General features: G+C 30.2%; 1 pseudogene; it reads right to left on the bottom strand.

The window, feature by feature from the left end:
* Positions 1-18,488: 18,488 nt before the first annotated feature.
* Positions 18,489-20,231, bottom strand: part of LOC112601165 — a 49,996-nt pseudogene continuing 48,253 nt past the window's right edge.

Raw genomic sequence — 20,231 nt, 5'->3', positions numbered from 1 at the left:
TACACGAGAAGAGAAGAGAATAATATATGTTGGTGTGTGTGTATGCGGGCGCGCGTTTATATTCTTTCCTTATATTTAGGTATATACATACGGAGTATAGTGGAAATACTTGGTGTGTATGGGTTTCACCCCTCTTCCTCTCACCACTGCTATTTATATGCCCGACGAGTTCGATTTCCTCACCACTACAATGCACCCCCTCGAAAACTTTGAACTTTTTTTTTTCTTTCAGTGTTGTTTATACAATTTGTGCCGGTCTGCGCTCGCGACAACACACAATGGTGTGAAAATTAAAACTACGATCACTCTCCAAAAACACTTATATATTATATCATGCATATATATATATATATATGAACGCAGTGCGTCCATCACAATATTAGACGAACATAATAATATATAAACTGCAGACTGACTTCCAAGGAGACGCATAGACGGATGTCTGGCACGCAGTATTGATATGATATTATATATCATTATAACCTCATACGACGATAATCTGATATGTAAAATGTCTTGCTCTTGGCCTGCCGTCGCATTCAGTTATCGATGATCGCCGCCGACACTGTCGTAGTATGGGGATGGGGCTGTAGAAGATCAAGAAACTCGGCAAAACCGACAGCGATACCTATATATGTAAATAATTTATACATTAGACAGAGGATAATCTTAGCGTTGATGGACGTTTCGTATTGCGATTTATAAACTGAAAATGAAAGTCGACCGTTATTTTAACGTTTCGACGAAGTTTTGCGATATTATTGGTTATTTGGCAATCATAGTAACTCATAGTAACGTATTAGGTGTAGTACCTGCCGAAAGAAAATAAGTATATAAAATTAATTTTTTATATTTTAATATTATATTTTTGTTAGAAATACAAATTCACAAATTCCTTATGGACCTACAAAACCAAATTTTGGGGCTCAGTAAGCCTCCTCTACCAAATATAAAGCGTATCAAAAACTTCCAATCAAGATGTCTCCGTCAAATCATTTAATATCCAAACAATCGATCCACAATGATATTTATTTTTTCTTCATCCGAAAATTGACTAACATTCATTATAAAAGATCTCATTCACGAATACCAACATTATAAATTATCTTTTAACTAACCCACAATCAACGTGACACCTATCCGTACAGAATTTGTACTTTTTATTAACTACTTTAAATATTGTTTAATAAAAAATTAATTTAAAGAAAATACAAAATATTGTAAAGCTTAGTCAAATTGATCACAACTTTGCAATATTAAAATATTATACACATTTGTTCCTTCAAACACATGTCCTTATCTATATCTATTAATATGATTCGTGCCCGCAGAATATAAACTACAACAGCTGATAATTTAATCTCAGAGTACATGTTTTCAATTAAACTAATCTATATAATTCTATATTTCGAGTGTTCTTTGATAACTGAATCACCCTATATAAGGCGAAAAGTAAGTTTAACTACAAAAACTTCACCAGATGCGTGCAGATGATCCCGGTCGTTAAATAATATATAATATGATGACGATCAATGGCAAAATGGATCATATAATATTTTGAAACTACTCAGGAAAATTATTATTATAAAGATCCCATGCACTATAAACTTTATATGGGTTTCAGTTTGCTAAATTTCTTTATAGTAGCTTTTCATTTAATAACGCAATATGGCCATCTCTCAGTTTTAGTGGTAACACGTGTTTAGCGGTTTTCGTACCTATATAATATAATATGATGTATTATATCAATGTCACAAAAAATGTATAAACACAAAACAAAAAAGCCAGTTTATAACGTATTTTCGTAGTTATTTTCGTATAATATAGACGCTGTCCAAAATCGTTTGTCGAAAATCATGGTTTTTATTATTCGTTCGAACGTAAAATAAATATAACATAATATCGTTTGAAGAACGATAAATAAGGTTTTCGCAGACCTTCAATAAAATGGAGTGAGATCTCAAAAACGACATATTATTTTCCGAACACCACCAAAAACTACCATATTTTGTAAATATACCTATAACGCGCAGACATTTGTATTTTTTTTTTATTTTCTAGAAAGTTCACACGTAAATAGATATTGTGGCGGTGAAAAAATATTGCGATATAACTATACTAGCCACCTAACGAAAATAATTGAAACTTCAATTGATACAAATTGAAAAATTCCAAGATAGAATAAATATTATACCTTTACAGTATTGTAGTGTGTGCCATTAAAAAATGTATCAATAACTAAAAAATAAATAATATTTATAAACCCAACTATTAATACATTCAAATTCAAAATAATTATTAAGGATTCATTTTATTAAAATGATTTTTATGTTAATTAAGGTAATTTTAAATTTAAATTTATCATCTCATCTATTAATTATATTAATTCTATTTATATTAAATTTGAAAAATTCAAAAATTTGATTAATTAAATTTTACTATCAGTCATATTAGTAGCTCCATGTTTTGTAAGAAAATAAGATTTTTATGTGGATTAGTTATTTTTTTAATTAAATACTACTTATTAGACTTTAAGTTTTGTTTTTCTTCTGGAAAATTTACGCATAAATGGAAATTATGGTAAAAAACAACATTATGATACAAATATACTCAAATAAAAATTATTGATAATTAAAAATATTTGGGTGAATAATTAATATTAGTTTTATTCTTAGGTGATTTTATTGAAATGACGACTATGCGTTATTGGAACGCGAAATAAAGATAAGACAGCCGTTGTCTGCGTGCTGGTGACTGATTAGTGAGTTTTCATGTTATATAACACTAATTATAATTACCAGTTTTTTATGGGTTAGGTTTTGCATGCAACCCCTTTGAAACTAGGGTGTGTTTGGATTATATTTCCACATACAGCGATATTCAAAAACGTAGAACCCGAATAATGTTGAACAGAGGAATACATTTAAAGTTTTAAAACATAAGATATTGCGTGTAAGCCAACCACATACCAAACATTTTAAGGTTATACATTTTACAAATAAGATTATTTTAACGTCTATAATTGACTGAATAAGATTAATGTCAACCGAGAATAGTTAAACATGTATAAAACGTATTGTAATTAGTGATGGCTTTTTTCATTTTTAAATCGGAATTTTAAATTAAAAAAATAAATATTATTTATTATAATGGTTGTATATTTATTTGGTATCAGTCATTATCACTGCACGCCAATTTTAGTCACTGCACTTTCAAAGTATAAACTGCAATGTGAGTAAATACCCTAAAGTCAATTCTGTTATAGTTTTTATAATATTTGTTTTTGTTTTTATTTACGTCAGCCGATCAATATTTTATCTTCCGACCCCAATTATAACAGCCGCAATGACGAATTAACCGCCGCACTAATCTGTCCCTCAAAATCATGTGGCGTTGTTTACTTGTTTCAATTCAACCACTTGTGTAGACTATCTCATATTATTATTTTAGCATCAATATCGTTAAAATCTGTATTAAATTTGTGGATTGCGTACATAATAATAACACCTACTGTATGCATAGAAATGTTCATACATTAATACGAAACACGCGCACGCTTTCACGGACATTATTCCCTGGAGGGTGTTTCGAGTTTCGTTGAATTTAAATAATATCGTGAAAATACTCAGCGGACACGTAAATACGATGCATGGTACACGTTGTAATTGAACCCACGCAGACTGTGTAATGCGCAACAGGCGCGGATAGAAACATTGTTTACCATATTTTTAATTTCGTCCGACAGCGAAGGAACGTCATTGAAATTTACATAATATTATGTTTTTGTTAATTAAAATTTCATTGCGAGTTTAATTAAAACTTGTAAATATTCACATATTCAACAACCACGTGAAAGATGTACAGTTGCAGGTACCCACTCGTAAACACTTTGTATATTATAATCTACGTTTGAATCTAAATGTGTACACGTGGAAAACGGCGTATAGGTATATAGATTCCATGGTCGCTATGGTAATACGTATAATCATATCCGAACGAATGTGCATAACAATTTTAGGCCGTATCATAACTAATATTGTAATGATGTACAATAGTCAACAGTGTAATTTCAAATTTGTACTATATTTTGTAAATATACATATACATCGGGGCATCGGGCTTAAAACAAATTTGTAAATTAAATAGTTTCCACAGTTGATTCACGTCCCATTGCAATAGATACATATATTTTCAAAACTATACCTTTTTAAAAAGCTTATAAATATTTGTACATAATTTTTATAAAAATGTTCATTAAGTCTTAATTATTACGGAGAGGAGGTTACTATTTTATTGCCTTTGTTCATTTTTTTCTTGGGATATTTCAATAAGCTTTTGAGCGTAAACATTTGGCTTTGCCGAAAGTTAATATTTGAAAATTATAGGAGGGGGACATTGCAATAAATATCATTTTTAGGTTTTGAAATATAAATTTCTAATTGTTCATTCGAGTACGCATATAGAATAATGAAAGTAAAAAAAAATATATAAAAACACCCGTCAAAGAGAAAAATCTATTTTCCACAACGAAAATTAAATTAATATTCAGTATGTTTGACTATCGTTAATAATATTACATACAACTCGAATGATCAATGGTATATGTTTCATGAAAACAATCATTTTTCAATACCCTTTGGTCTTATACGAGTAATATAAAGTGTTCATGTGAAAATTCAGATATTTTGGTCACTGAGTTTCTGCGGTATTTCTATTTACAATCGCTGATGTATGATTTTTTTTTTTTAACAACCACAACGCAATTACCAATAAATTAACACATAAAGAAATCGTATACAGAGCTCGTCAAATTACGTACGTATTTTCTAATTCGTCCGTAAGGGACCTAAATTTCACAGTGGTCCAATCCAAACCAAAACGGAACCTCTCCTCGACATTAACTGAATCATAAATCGAAAAAAAAATTGATAATCTCATTTTCGTATCTCCAAATCTTTCCAATAAAATTGATGTTGAATTCGTCGAAGTTATTGAAACCGAAAATATCGTAACAAATCACAAACTACGCCGATTCAAACGTGTATACCGATCAGTCCAAAACCAAACCGCTATAACTATGTTTGTTTGATGGATATTAGATTATTTCACAAAAAACATAATACTTTGTCATCCGATAATTATATTTTTAAACAATTATTAATTATTTTATATCGATGTATTACAGACGAAAACACTAAAAACAAATTGTGTACCAGAATATATAAGACCGTGTTAATCGTAATTTTATCGTCGATATGTATAAGTATGGTTACAATAATATTTAGGACTAGGTATTAGAGTTCGTTATTCTTACAACATGATACAATATTATAATGTATCTACTTAAAATTCATGTTGTATAGATACTACAAAATCTATTCGCAAAAAGAATATACTTAGAGTTCGCAAGTACCTAGTTTCGTTAATGGCAGTTATAAGTTTATTGTCGTCTTCTGCCGAAACAATAATTTATTACTGTCCAGACACAATAGTTATTGTAGAAAAAAAATAATACTGCACCAGGAAAGATAATATTTTAATACGTTTAACGAGTGATTTAAACAGCAACGCGGAACATAGCTTATGTTTTAATGTATATGATATTAATATAATGTATACAGTGTTTGTTGGTCGGTGGCCACCGCACCGTTCTCAAACGACAAATAAGCCGAACCGCGTGAATATTTAATCCACGGCGGCATGGACAAAAAGAGGGTTAATCCCTCAGACTTGGGAAAATCCACTCACTTATCTGACCCGGATATATGCATACGCTTGGTCGTACGATACCCGGAAAGCTTACGGAAGTGGTCGGCGGATCAACGGGATTTGATAAATTAAATTTGTTTTTTTTTTTTTTTTGCTTGCAATGGTCATTAAGGCGACGAGCAATTTGATATCGTCCAAGGAAGTAGATCTAAAACGTTCGTTTTCGTCATCCATCTAACAGCTGATGTTCCTCCCAGGAATTCGTTCATAAAAAAAAAAAAACACATATCAATCATAAATTAAATATTTTATCATACATTTTATAGCAATGCCACAGACTTCAGACAATTATTTTTGACAAAGAATTGACCTATATATTTATACATTTATAACAAATAGTTATGAACCTATTAAAAAAGATTAAAAAAAAAAAACACAAATACAAAATAATAATTACAAACACAAAAATTAATTAATTAAATTATATTCATCAAAACAATATTTCTATTTTATTTTTCATTATAATTCATAAAATTCAGTATAAATTTAAAATGTTGATGGTTTTATTATTTTTAAATTTAGTTCAAAACATTATAATAAACTCTGTATTAATTATATTTTATAGATATTAAAAAATAATATGAGTGGAGTTCAATAGCTGGGATATTTCATAAAATATTTGTCCAATATTCCACTAACTAAACTTTAAGTACTCGTCATTAATATTATTAAGTTATCCGTTTTTTATCCGAGAAAATAATTAGAAAAGTATTTCTGTTTTAGAATATAAAATTAGAAATTCATATAGTTATTGAATACTATTAAAAACTTCAAAAAAATAAGAGAAATATCGTTAATATCGTTAATTTATAATAAAAAAAATCGTAAAAAAAACACATATTTTTGAAATTGTAAATAAAATAATAATATTCAAGAAAATGAGTGCTTACCTCTAAATGAATTGCCTGGTATACTATTATTACAGTTGTAAGCATTTTTAAGCAATGCAAAAGTCGATTTATGTAAATATTTAAGTTATAATTTTTGAGAAAATATTTATAAAATAATATGAACTGTCTAACAAAAAAATGTATATTTATAAAAATAAAATGTATTTATTTATCAAAAAAATACATTTATGTTTTTTTAATAAATTTTAATTGGATATTTAAATTGCATTTTAAATTATCTTCATTGTTTTCTTCCTGGAAGAACAATTGATACCACGTACATTTTGAGACTTTCAAACTTAAATGTACGCCACCAGTTTGGATTAAAAAATAATTTGCTGTTGGAGCTTTCAATATGGCCACCAAGAATAATAGAGCATATAGTATAAAATATAAGCCAGTTGGTATAAATTCAAAATCCTATGATGTGTTTTCATTTTTATTAAAAAAAATACTCTAATTGTTCTTATAATTTGTAAATAAAAACTTTTAACTAGAACTTAATCAAATCCATTTTTTATTACTATTCCAGAATTTCCTTGAACTTTATTTAATTAGTTTGCTCTGTTTTTTATTATTGCAAGACCTATAATTACTATTAAATTTGTTGTTTTTAATTTGTGTATAATTTATATATATATAACAAAACAAAAAAAAAAATTGCCGAAATACATTTTAAATTATGTTTTAACTCGTTATTTTGTATAGAAATATCAATAGCTTTCGGGATAGCCATAACAGTATCTAAATCTAGATAAAAAATAACGTGTTTAAGTTTCGCGAAATTTTTAAAATAATTCTCAACTACTTCTAACCAAGTTATTTCCATTGAAAAAATATAAGCTAAGTCTGAAGCCACAAGTTTGAGTTTTAAGTCTAGTTTTACTCTAATGAAATTAACTGTATTTTTATTGTTTTGGTTAAACAATGAAATCAGTATACTAATGCGCTATAGAAAATAAATGTAAAATTTTTGGATACGATTTTGTACGAACTATTTCAGTATAATAGATGCAACTATGTCAGTATATAATAAGTTAATGTAAGCAAGGGGAAAGTAGATAATCATTCTGTGTATTGGGTACCTTTACTTTATAATATTATATTAATTTTTTAGAAATTATTGTTTTGCAATTAGTAATACACAATGTTGTATTCATTTTTTTCCGATAAATTTGCATTTTAAAATACCAATATGTTTGTATAAAATATATAGATATATGTTTAAAAGTTTGGATTAACTAACAATAACTTTTTTAAATTACTACCTCTACGAGAGACCTTAGATTGCATTTTCAATTTTTTATTATGTTAGTGAAAATATTGAACATTCCAAATGTCCTTAAACAAATAAAAAAGAGTCAACATATTTTTTAATGTAGTTTTTGAGTAGGTAATTTACACCAAAAGAACGTGTTTTGAATGTTTGAGAAAAATTATTTCTGTTTGTCTCAATTTTTATTTTGTTGTTCTGTATTGGTCTAAAAATTTTGATAATTTTCAACCATTGTCACTCACAACGCCAAAAAAAAAAAACTCTCAAAGTAAAAAACTTAACCATTTTTTTTTTTTTACTATAATTCATGTACACATACGTACACATAATACATCATTACATAAATTGCTCCGCTCAGAATCTAAAATACGAAATATGTATGTTTAGGGAGTTAGATAACTTACTCACATTCGAATAAAATCGAGAATTCTAGATTCAATTAAATTATGTGTTTACTTAAAATGTATGCCTTAATTATTATTATTGTACTTTATCTCGCTTATAGCTTATATGAACGAGTTTCTAGGCTTGCCAGAGCAGTCGAGGATTCGCAATGGTTAGGTCGACAGGGCGGCTGGCGAATAACGCGGATCATCGAATGTTTAATAACAACAATAATAATACGATTACGTTTATTATTATCATTATAATTTATAACAATGATAATAGCCGTGGCGTAACATACAATAATCGCATGGTAATTCATACATTTTCAGAAGACGTAAAACCACGGCTATTTTATGTATAACAGCGTACGACGACGACGACGACGACGACGACGACGACGATGTACATTTGATCCCTGGGCCATAAACCACGAGAAATTTCGCAGAGATTAAGCGAACCGACGGGCGACGGCAGTATACACTATTTATTCAACTTGTATATAATAACGACATTATAGCCTACCCCCCCCCCCCCCACTTGCTAAAGTCCGGCTCTCGAACGTTCGCCATTGTTATGGATATATTGTTATTATGACTATTATTATGACACCGTCGCCATTGCCGTTTGGCGCACTTGTCCGCTAAGCCGTGTCCCGAGGCTAGGAGTTATAAACGGTTAGCTCACCGGGTTTTAAAACGAAAATAATTCTCGGTCAAAAACTGCAGTTGTATGAAAATGTTGAAAGTCTAAATTCCGTCTGCGAGCATATTTTTAGTACGCTTCCTTGTTGAGTTATATTATACTAATATCATCAGGCTCAAATACATGAAATAACGATATTCGAGTAGAAAAAAAATTTTGTTTTTTTTTTTTTTAATTTAAACGAATTAAAATAAGTATTTAATAGTACAATTCAAGTGTATTGAATAATAATACGATATTATATGTGGCTTGGCGTGGCGCGTTGGCTGCTACCAGTCGCGGAATGCGACTGAGAGTAAGTAACGACCACAGCTACTAGCTCCCGGATGGGTGACCATCCGGGTTCATAGTGGTTAAAAACCTTGCCACATATACACGTGTTTGCTATCAACCGTAACAATCGTAAAACAAAAAAAAAAAATCTACCGTTACCAACCTTACCCCTACCACAGTTCATAACCTTTACAACAGCTAATGGCCCTAGTCGCCGGGCTATAAGTACAATAAAAAAAAAAAAAAAAATATGATATTATATTAAAGAACAATATACTAGGTAGTGTTCACTACTTGATAGTATATTTTATTGACAGAAGTTATGATTACTATTGAATCTTCATTAAAACCATTGTAAATACAGAAATCAATTTCTATGCTTTTATAAAAATTCACATTTAGGATACTTGTTCAATGAGTTATTTGTCGAGAATAGCACGTACAAATAATATATATATATATAAATGTATCGACTTATCTTTAATTATAGAATTTCATAATTTGAATTTTTTTTTATGTTATTGTACCTATATAATGCATGAAATGCAATAATTTATCTAATTTTTGGTTATAATTGTCTGAATTTTCTAATTAAACGTGGAAAAATCATTGAAATGTATTGTAATAACGACAAAATTATATTTATATTTAATATTTGAAAAGATCTCTTACTTTTTAGCATTTGAGCGATGCGATAAATGTATTGATTTTACAATGATATGTGTTTTATGTTATTTTTTATTTTGTGGACAAATCGAGGAGTTGTTTTTAGTATTAAATAAGATCTTGATAGTACTTTGGAGGATTAAAAGTAAAATGTCTTAGTAATTTTTAAAATAATCATAAAAAATAAAGAAAACAATTAAGGAAATATGAAAATTGTATGCAAAACCAGTATTTAATAAATTTGGTTTTATTTTATGTTAAAATTCAAATGCAAATAAATCATAAATAGGTATCTGAAAAGTTCACCAAAAGTTTATAATATCGATAATGCTTAAACATGATAACATTTTAAAAATATGTTGGATCCTTATGATCTAATCTAATCAATATCTCAAAAATTTATAGATTATTATAATTTTATAATTAGAAATTTATACATATTTTATATATAATATATGTATCTAGAATTTAAAAATGTAATACGACATTGCCCATTTATTTTCTAACTATTACAAAAATAAAAATTTGACAGAAAGTCATAAATAATGTTTTATCAACTTAACACTAGGTAACACTAAATACTCACATGTATAATAATTATTTCTAGTCAAATGGTTTTTGTTGAAATTTAAAAATGAATATTAATAAATACTAAGAATTTTATCAAATATTTATGTAGAATTTTCTATATATAGTAAATTTTCTAGTTATGTTAAAATATACTTACTGATATAAGCTGATGGACGTCCCTGCTCAGAATCGTTTTTATACACGAATATATACCATTTAATTCGAATTTAACACGTTCATTACAGTGACCTACTTGTATCCACCTAATGTACTGCATAGTGGACCCACTTGTGCATATTTTTTAATTATTATTAAAAAATGTTTTTATTTTTGAACATCTGTGAAGAGGTAGAAATATTAAAAATTCTTTAGAGAAAGGTGAAGAGGCCTCTTAACCTAAGGATGATTTTAGTAGTGTATATTTTGAGAAGGGTTGTTAATATTTGTGGTGACTATGAACCCAATAAGTCCTCCTAATTACATATATTACATGTCACAAATGTATACATACCTTTTAATATGAATGACCATATTATATCTGAAAATACTCTTCTGAAGTGTTATGTTTTTTGTAAATTGCAACGACCTATAGTCGGATAGAGGGTCGCTGTCATATTTATTATTTATATTTATGTATAGCCACAGGTCATTTTTTAAAACTATACTGTTATCATTGAGTGCTTTAGTATTTATAATACATTTATTTTTAATTTATCATACAATTTTTAAGTGATAGCAATGACTTTACAAATAGTATGTATGTTCATAAATGAAATAATTGTCGGGATAGATTATCACCCGCCACGGATATATGCGGCAATTTATTTATGTTATTATATTTACTCGTTGAGGGTTATGAATTATTATTATTGCATTTCTTATTTTCATCGACGAACTATAATTAAAATAACTTACCTACGTCCTATTTGTCTTTTTCTGACTCATTGTTTAATCCGTTAACACATGCAGAACATATCTTTCGCACGCATTCCTCATCGTTAAATTCAGGTCTTTATGTGAATAATAAATATTCAAGTCTTGCCCACAATTATAGGCCTTTCTTTAATCATTTACGCATAAAAGTTCTAAGCTAATGTATTAGTTGTTGATTCACACGTTCAACGAATAATGGTTGTAATTCGTAAAACGAATAATAATAATAATATGGTGCACCACATGCACGACGGTTGCAGATATCTGTAAAGTGAAAACCGTTACTAAATTTGAAATACATGTAAAAAAGAATAACGATGGTGACGATAATATACACAATAGTCGCTGACTCATAAATATACGACGACTGAAATAGTAGATATAAAAAAATGATATTATATCTCAGAAAATAGTTCGCCTATATAATATTATTTGTATACGCAGTGTCGCAATGGTGTTTTGCGATTGACTTTTATAGCTGAAAAAAATAAAACTCAACGGCGTGATAATAATAACACAATTATTATAATACACAAATACTTTTGTTTTCATTTTTTTATTTTTTTTATTTATTAACTAGAATCGTTTATTATTGAAACAATGTAAAAAAAAAAAAAGTTCACATGATATTGCTTATTATTATTGCCAAGAGAACATAATATTATGTCGTTGTTATTATCATTATTACAATATATAATATATATAAGACTGTCTTACAATATAATATTATTATTACCTATCGTTCACACATTGTGATACAATATTACAAACGATTTATTATTAAATTATATTATAGCGATCATTTTCTGTAAACGACACTGCAACTGCAGCATGTAAATATAATATAATAACAATTTTATGGATATATATAAGCACTTTTTTTTGAATTTTTTTCATTTTACAATATAATAATATCATATAATACATATACATACGTAATATTATTATGAGACGTAAGGCGTCAGCTCAAAAAAACATAGAAGCACAAAACATTGTTTTTGTATACCTACGTACTTAATACAAACCAAAATGCGTCAGTCATTATAATTTTTATATTTTTATTCAAAAAATTGGGTCGTTTTGATTTAAAAAAATATGTTTTTCTAAATTTTACCCCATGAAACAAAATGAAGTACTATGATGCTTATGATGGTTCTACTCGGATACTATTCACATCGATTGATATTACAGTGGTGAAACGAACAGGATATTTCTCAACAGTTACGTAGACCGTAATTCTACTACAACCAAATCCAAAGTTTGAATAAAAAAATGAAAAATGGCATACGACCTTTTATAGGTGATTACTACGCATTCGTATTTTCACCATTTTAGCGTGTACGTTCGTTTTTTGTTTACTCTATGTTACCTAGACATGAACTATTAATGAATCAATATGGCTTATAATTTAGAAAATAGTATGTATATGTATCATAATATAATAATATAATATGATTTTATTATTATGATTATTATTATAATTATTTTTTTTTTTAATGCAAGCGATATAATAATAAATAATTTATATAAAAATAAAAAAAAAAACATTGAAAACCTACATTAATAATAAATGACAAGAATAAACAAGTAAAAATAAGGGGTAGAAAAAAAAACACTTAAAACAAACGTAAAACGAGAATGGAAGTAATAACTAACAATATCATAAAATCGTAATAATTACATTTGGCGCGCGTACGTCATGCTCATATTTATTATTATGGTACACGCACGCCAATAAATCTCAAAATTATTGGATGTAAAGGACTAGATGAATAAAATGTTAAATGTAAGGACTAGACGAGTTATAAATGACTAGATGTAAACGAATACATTTTTAGGACGCGCGAGATATTTCGTTTGAATAGGACTAAAAACCGTAACATACTTTATAATATTATATTCTATATACAACAAGCTGAAAAGCTTGTGCGAATATATTGTCTTAACAATAATTTTTAGCAATTTCATTGTAGACATTGTGACGATCGAATTTTTTACAACATAATATCACGGATAATTGTGTAACGTTTTTTACGAGTGTTACTAAAGAGTGAAGGCTACCGTTTAAAGTCTTTCCATCGTCCGGGTTGTCTGGTTTTCGAACTATTGGTCTATAGACGATTGAAGGCTTTGCTGCGAAAACCAGATAAGTTTTGAAACTTTTTGAAATAATCATAAACACTTTCATAGTTTTTAATCCTTTTAAATATACTGGACGTATTGTATAGAACCTATTGATTTATCAACTGTTTTCTTTAACTATTTCATAAAAACGTTATGAACTCATAACAGTCATGTTCTGATTTTTTTTTTTATCGAAAAAATTATAAATATAATTTTAAATGAAATAAAACTATATTTCACATTAACAAAGTTGTAGGACGTATATGTATACGACTTAGGTTTATTAATTATGTTAAAATTTACTATTATTTTCAGTAGTAAAAAGAAAACCAGATAAGTCTATTTACTCAGATAACTACACTAATATGTTTAACGGATTAATCTGGTCCCTGTACCGATTTTTTGAGAACTTTTTCTTTGTTTTATTCCGTGAAAAATAATATATTTCGAAATAAATTATTGAACGTGTTAGATTTTTGCAGCAAGCACTTCTAATATTCGACTAGCTCTCGCGAAGTCGAGAGGATTAATAATAGTATGTAATACCTGTTATTACTTCTCCAAAAAGTTTTGTGTAACTCGTAAGTTATTCACCGGGAAACATTCAGACTATCAGACATCCCGGCCGGACTGACGTCATCTCGGCAAAAGTGGTAGCCCCATGGTAGCAGCAAGTTTTAATGACGCGCGTCGGCGTTTTCAGTAAATCCACACTCGAAAAAGGTCTCTCCTCCGGGCGCACTTTATATAACACAGGTACCTACGATGTACGTCAAATCATTGTCGTTCGGCTTGCACGCGCCCCTTGAGATCTAAAAAAAATCTAATAAAATAATAATTATACGGCGAGTGGATTCCGCGCACGCGATACCGAACCGACGCTGGTGAACAGTAATTATAAATTATTGTTCTTATAGTATTTTACCATCGCGCTGTTTCACGATTAGGTTTGATCTGTTTAAAGATCGCTTTATATCGTCGTCTTGCCAGTGAATTAAATGTGCGCAGGAGCGGAGGAAAATGTTCCTATTAGTACAATACTAAATTACAAGTCGCTAAAGACTGTCGTTATATAAACTCTATGACCGCGATTAGCGGCACTACCGTCACATGTATATGTGATGCGAATTACAAATACATTTATGACTAAAACGTGACTTAAAGGCTAATGTATATTAAAATTAAAATAAATCGACAAAAAAATTATGTTAAAAAAATACTTAAAAACGACTAATTACAATAATAATATTAATGGTGATCATGATGACGGTGGCTATATGATAATAATAAGCATCGCAATAATGAGGCTATAGTCACAGTACGACGCGATTACTTACGATACAATAATAATATGGTAAATATTACAGCTAAAACGGATGAACATATTTTGTTTTTGTTCAAAAATCAGTACGATATATTATCTCATAAGAATAATAATAATAGTAATAATATTATATCGTTGCGTTATATAAAACTAAACATTTAAAATTGTATTGAGCATTACAAATCGTGGTTATATAAATGATTTATAATATTATAGTCTCATAGATCATGTTCCGAAACCCTATCTATTAGTTAAATGATAAATAATATGATCAATAATGATGATAATGATGATGACGATAATAATAAGTTATTACCACATACACTGCGCAATTTCAAATTGGTATATCGCGTCGCGGCTAAATCTATATGTTTTATATAAATGCGTAATAAATAATGATTAATATATTATTATTACGATACTAAATTTATATACAGAGTACAATTATAAACGGTAAAGCAAATCCAATGTATATATATATATATATATATATATATATATATACACAACACATATAGTATATGTATTTTTTGTATACGTATATGTGAGTTGATACGTATAGTACGATAATAATATTATTTACATAAATTAAACTACCAAGAATAAAATTCTAAAAAATACGATTCATTCCTCTCTCTCTCTCTACGTTTTACGTTAATAATAACATTATGATAATATTGCCAAAGTTATAATAATAATATACAATTTATATTATTATTATTATAAGTCTCTCTATAAACGCCAACGCGTGACGAGTACACCGTGCCGTTATCTATAAAATATTGGAAGCTTCGTGTGTATACTATTGCGCAATCCTAAAATACAAAATACAATGATAACGTGGTAACTTAGAATTTCTAATATTATATTGTTTAATATATATATAAAAAAAAGTCTAATGATATATAAAAGTATTACGATACTGTTGATCGTCGTAGTACGGATGATCGTCGGAAACGATTTTCTGAAATCTCGAGGTGAACATATTATCACAATTTTATGGCACAATGCTATTAGAGGCAGCAGTAACGTATGAGCTCGGAATCGGAGAGAAATCATCTGCCACCGACCCGAGAGCGATAAGGCGTCATCAAAATCTGAGTTAAGACTTAAAACCTGTCAAAATATGTTATACGATAATAAGGAGTATAATAATTTTGTACTAATCGTTTTTAATATTGTGCGGAATTAAATGCTGTAAAAAATAAATAAAAATAATGATAAAATACAATTTTATGCAATAAGAATGCAAAACGTTTATGCGCTTGGATTTTTGAGAAGAAATGTTCGAAAAATATAATTTTAAATAAAAAGTAGTTATTCGTATTACGCTATTTGTACCACGACCATCGTACAGAACTAATCGTGCTGGTCGATACTGCGTACGCCACTGGCGGTAATTCAATTTCCAGACTGAAATAATAGTAATTGTGATAATAGAATACCGTCTTTGGAAACGATAACGTTGCGGCAGTTGCAGGTTTTCGACCTTTATTGGCCATATTCGATAACGAATTTCTAGGTGTGCGATTAACGATCGAATCATTAATTCGGATGAGACGCTGATACTGCACCACGGAGTATAATAACAATTAGTCTGAATCGTCGGCCAAAGTCGTGCATTTCGTAAACGTCTTTTTAACGACGTTTTTCGTCTCCCGTCGTGTATTTTCACTGAACGCCACACTCAGAAATAATACGGGTTTAAAATTATATCGTTAAAAAAATCGTTTTTCAGAAATTTTCAAAAATTCATTTCGTAATGTAAAATATTGTTATAATTAAAAAAAAAAAAAAATGCAACCGCGTATAGAAATAAATTCGATTGCTCCTGTGACGGGCACCTAAAATTTTCAAATACCTAATCATCTCAACAGCAGGAAAGGACGGACCTACCTACCTAACTATTATTTACTATATATATATAAATTATGTTAATACTCAGCCTTTGGTTAAATTTAAAAATGGTAAAATTTATAATATGTATAATCAATCTAAAATACACTACCGTAAAAGTTAAAAAGTAATAAAATGTTGCTAAATAAACGAGTTTTTTTTATTATTTTTTTTTCCTGAAACTCTAATGTAAAAATCAAATTAAAACCGATTTTGATATAGCATGAAAATCATTCAAACCATCAATTACAATTTTAAAATACTTTTATAATCCAAAATCACAGCCTGCTAATGTATCATTCATTTGTTCAAACAATGTAATAATGAAATATTTGTACATAATTTTGGTTGAGTTTTAGTGAGATTCATATCCACCAAGTGGTATAATGATATTTTTACTATATAACATTATAGAAATTTTATCGAAATACTACGACTTACTAAATATTTGTTTACCACGTGTGCGAACATATAATTTTACAAAACTTCTACGTTAAATTTAAATGTTCAACTATCGAGCAATATACACAAAATATATTATTACACCAAACGGTTTTTTAAAAATTCATCGCGCGTATAATATGTATAAAAAGTAAAATGAAAAAAAAAAAACATGATATATTTTTATTACGTATGTTCACCTTGCAATATTTGAGCAAATATTTTCCTGAACATTATATAACAATATTATTAAATTGTTATGTAATATCCGCCCAATAGTCAAAATCCAAAAATGGCTCGAAAAGCATAATAATACGTATTATTAAAAAAAAAAAAAGTCTATAAAAATCATATCGTTGTATAATTGATCGAGCGGCGATCGCTTTCGAACAGACATAATAATTCATATCGATTTGATGATATCATATTATTTAAGTCGTCGTCGTCGAACCGTTTAAATTTTCGTAAAAAAAAAAAAAAAAACCACTCTGTGTAATAAAAACATACATACCACGACGAGAATCGCCATTTTATGTAAAATTAATATGGCGATGACGAAAAAAATTTTCTCTAAAAATATAACATCAGCCTAACACTGTTTAACGTATATAACATTAATATTATTGCTCGTTTCAAAACACACTACCTATATTATATTTTATAACAATATTGAGGTATATAGGTGAACCGGTAAATAAATTGCACGCTTAAGGTGCTGTAGCAAAGCTGGCTGTGGCGATGATGATGATGATGATGATTATGATAATAATAATAATAATAATATTGCGTTATCTTATAAACTAGGCGACAATTATACTGCTATCAGCTATAATATAATATAATAAAAATATGTGAAACCTATGGTACATAATATTAAAATATTATTATACCTATGTCTTAATAAATATTAAATACCGACGTCGATATAATTAAAAACTAGATCCGATATTGTATACGATAATATCGCATAGTTGTACCACTATAATATTACAACAGATTAATAAAAACAATAATATAATTATTTATACTTGTAGTCGTTGTCTGTTCGCTTCTTTCGATGGGGGCGGGGTGGGGTAGTGATAAAATAAAAATATAAATATAAATAAACCGTTAAAATCGTTCTCGTCGAGAAACGTTGTCGGCAATATCGTGTCGATATCTGTTAGATCCGACAAGACTGTGCGAGTCGGCGACTGCCGGCGGCGAACCGTATGACCGACGTCCGCCGGACGTCTGGTGCTGCGGCGCCGCTCGACGGCGTTATCCGTCCCGCGTGGCCGTGTCGCGTTCGTCCCGCTGTTGCGGCGACGACGGCGACGACGACGACGACGACGACGACGACGAAGACGAAGACGGACGACGACGACGAGACGGCGGCCGGGGCGCAACCGGCCTCCAGGTGCTTGTTCAGGTACGACTTGAGCGCGAACGACTTGCGGCACCAGTTGCACGCGAAGTTCTTATCGCCCGAGTGGTCATCATGTGCGCGCGCAGGTTCGACCGGTCCGCGAACGCCTGCCGCACTGCGCGCACGCGTACGGCTTCTCGCCCGTGTGCGACTCAGGTGGCCCTGCAGCAGCCACGGCCTGCTGAACATCTTGCCGCACACGCCGCACGCGTGCGACAGCTGTGCGTGAGCAGGTGCATGGCCAGCGCGGGCATGCTCACGTACCCTGCCACACGCGTTGCACCGCTTGGCCGACTGCGAGTCCAGGCTCGGTGCGTCTGCTTGTGCCGGGACAGGTTCGACGACGTGGCGTGTGCTTGCCGCAGTCCGTGCACGTGTACCGGGCTGGTGTGGCCGACGTGCGGTGGTGCCGGATACAGATAGACAGACAAACAATACACACGACAGTTAGTCATCGTCGATAACAGTTAGTCGGTTAGGTGTTATTGATTGGTTAGTTAACGTTAGTTAGTTATTGCGATATGCGGACCGCGTTCGCCGCGTCCTGCCCTCCCACCCGTTCCCGATTTTCGTGTCACGCACGATATTCATTCGAACTCGAATTTCGGTCGTTTTAGCGTCCCAAAGACTACGTTTTAAAATATATTATGATGTCAATTGTCTGGGAGAGAGACATCGATATCGAGTGTCGTCACTGGACTTTATTTTGTTTTGAACACGAACGCCTATTCTCTTTACGATTAATTATTCAATAGATTTTCATTTATTTATTTTTAACGTCTTTGTACCCGAAACCGCCTAATTTAACATTTCAACGAGTTGCTATCCAGTCGTCGTCGTGTTTATATCTCGGGAAGTCCTTAAAAATGATTTTTAATAACGGATAAAATTGTTATCGCCCTGGAACGTTTTTACTATAAATATTCATAAATTAATATAATTACTAAAACAATCGTTAATATTTCCTCGAAAATCCCAAGTCGAACGCGTAACTATGACGTGGAATATCTGTTCGGTTTGGTAAAGCGTTGTTACTTCAAAACTTTTGTTATAAAAATACGCTCATAATGTAGGTTCGTTAAAATCGACCAATTTTTCCTTGGGTTTTCGTGGAGTGAAAAATGTTCAGGTCTACGAGTTACGCGAATGCAAAATTTAACGATAAATATACACGCTTAAGTCAGGTATTTTCCAACCCACCGTCTTGCAACGTATAACAGGCAGAGAGCTCGTAATCGGATGATATTTTTTCACATAAATAATAATGAGAGTAAACATTCTTGAAACTGTGATAATATTGGATACCACCAGAGAAATTAATGGTGGAAAACTAAAAATAGTCGCAGGAAATATTACTTAATAATAATGACTATTATGCGCACCACAGCCGACGAGAGATTGAGAATGAAGAAAAGCCTGTGGCTCGATGTGAAGCTGAAGTGGATTAAATGATGGTAAAACAATTGATGGTGTGATTTTTATATAAAATACAAATATATATATTATGTGGCACGAAATGACGAGGCAAAAAGCCTCAAAGTATACGATGCCAAAAGAAATACGCGTAACCAT

Source organism: Melanaphis sacchari, unplaced genomic scaffold (assembly GCF_002803265.2).
Source record: "Melanaphis sacchari strain LSU unplaced genomic scaffold, SCAv2.0 Contig75_pilon_pilon, whole genome shotgun sequence".
In the NCBI taxonomy this organism is placed as follows: domain Eukaryota; kingdom Metazoa; phylum Arthropoda; class Insecta; order Hemiptera; family Aphididae; genus Melanaphis; species Melanaphis sacchari.
This window is presented reverse-complemented; position numbering and strand designations above follow the sequence as displayed.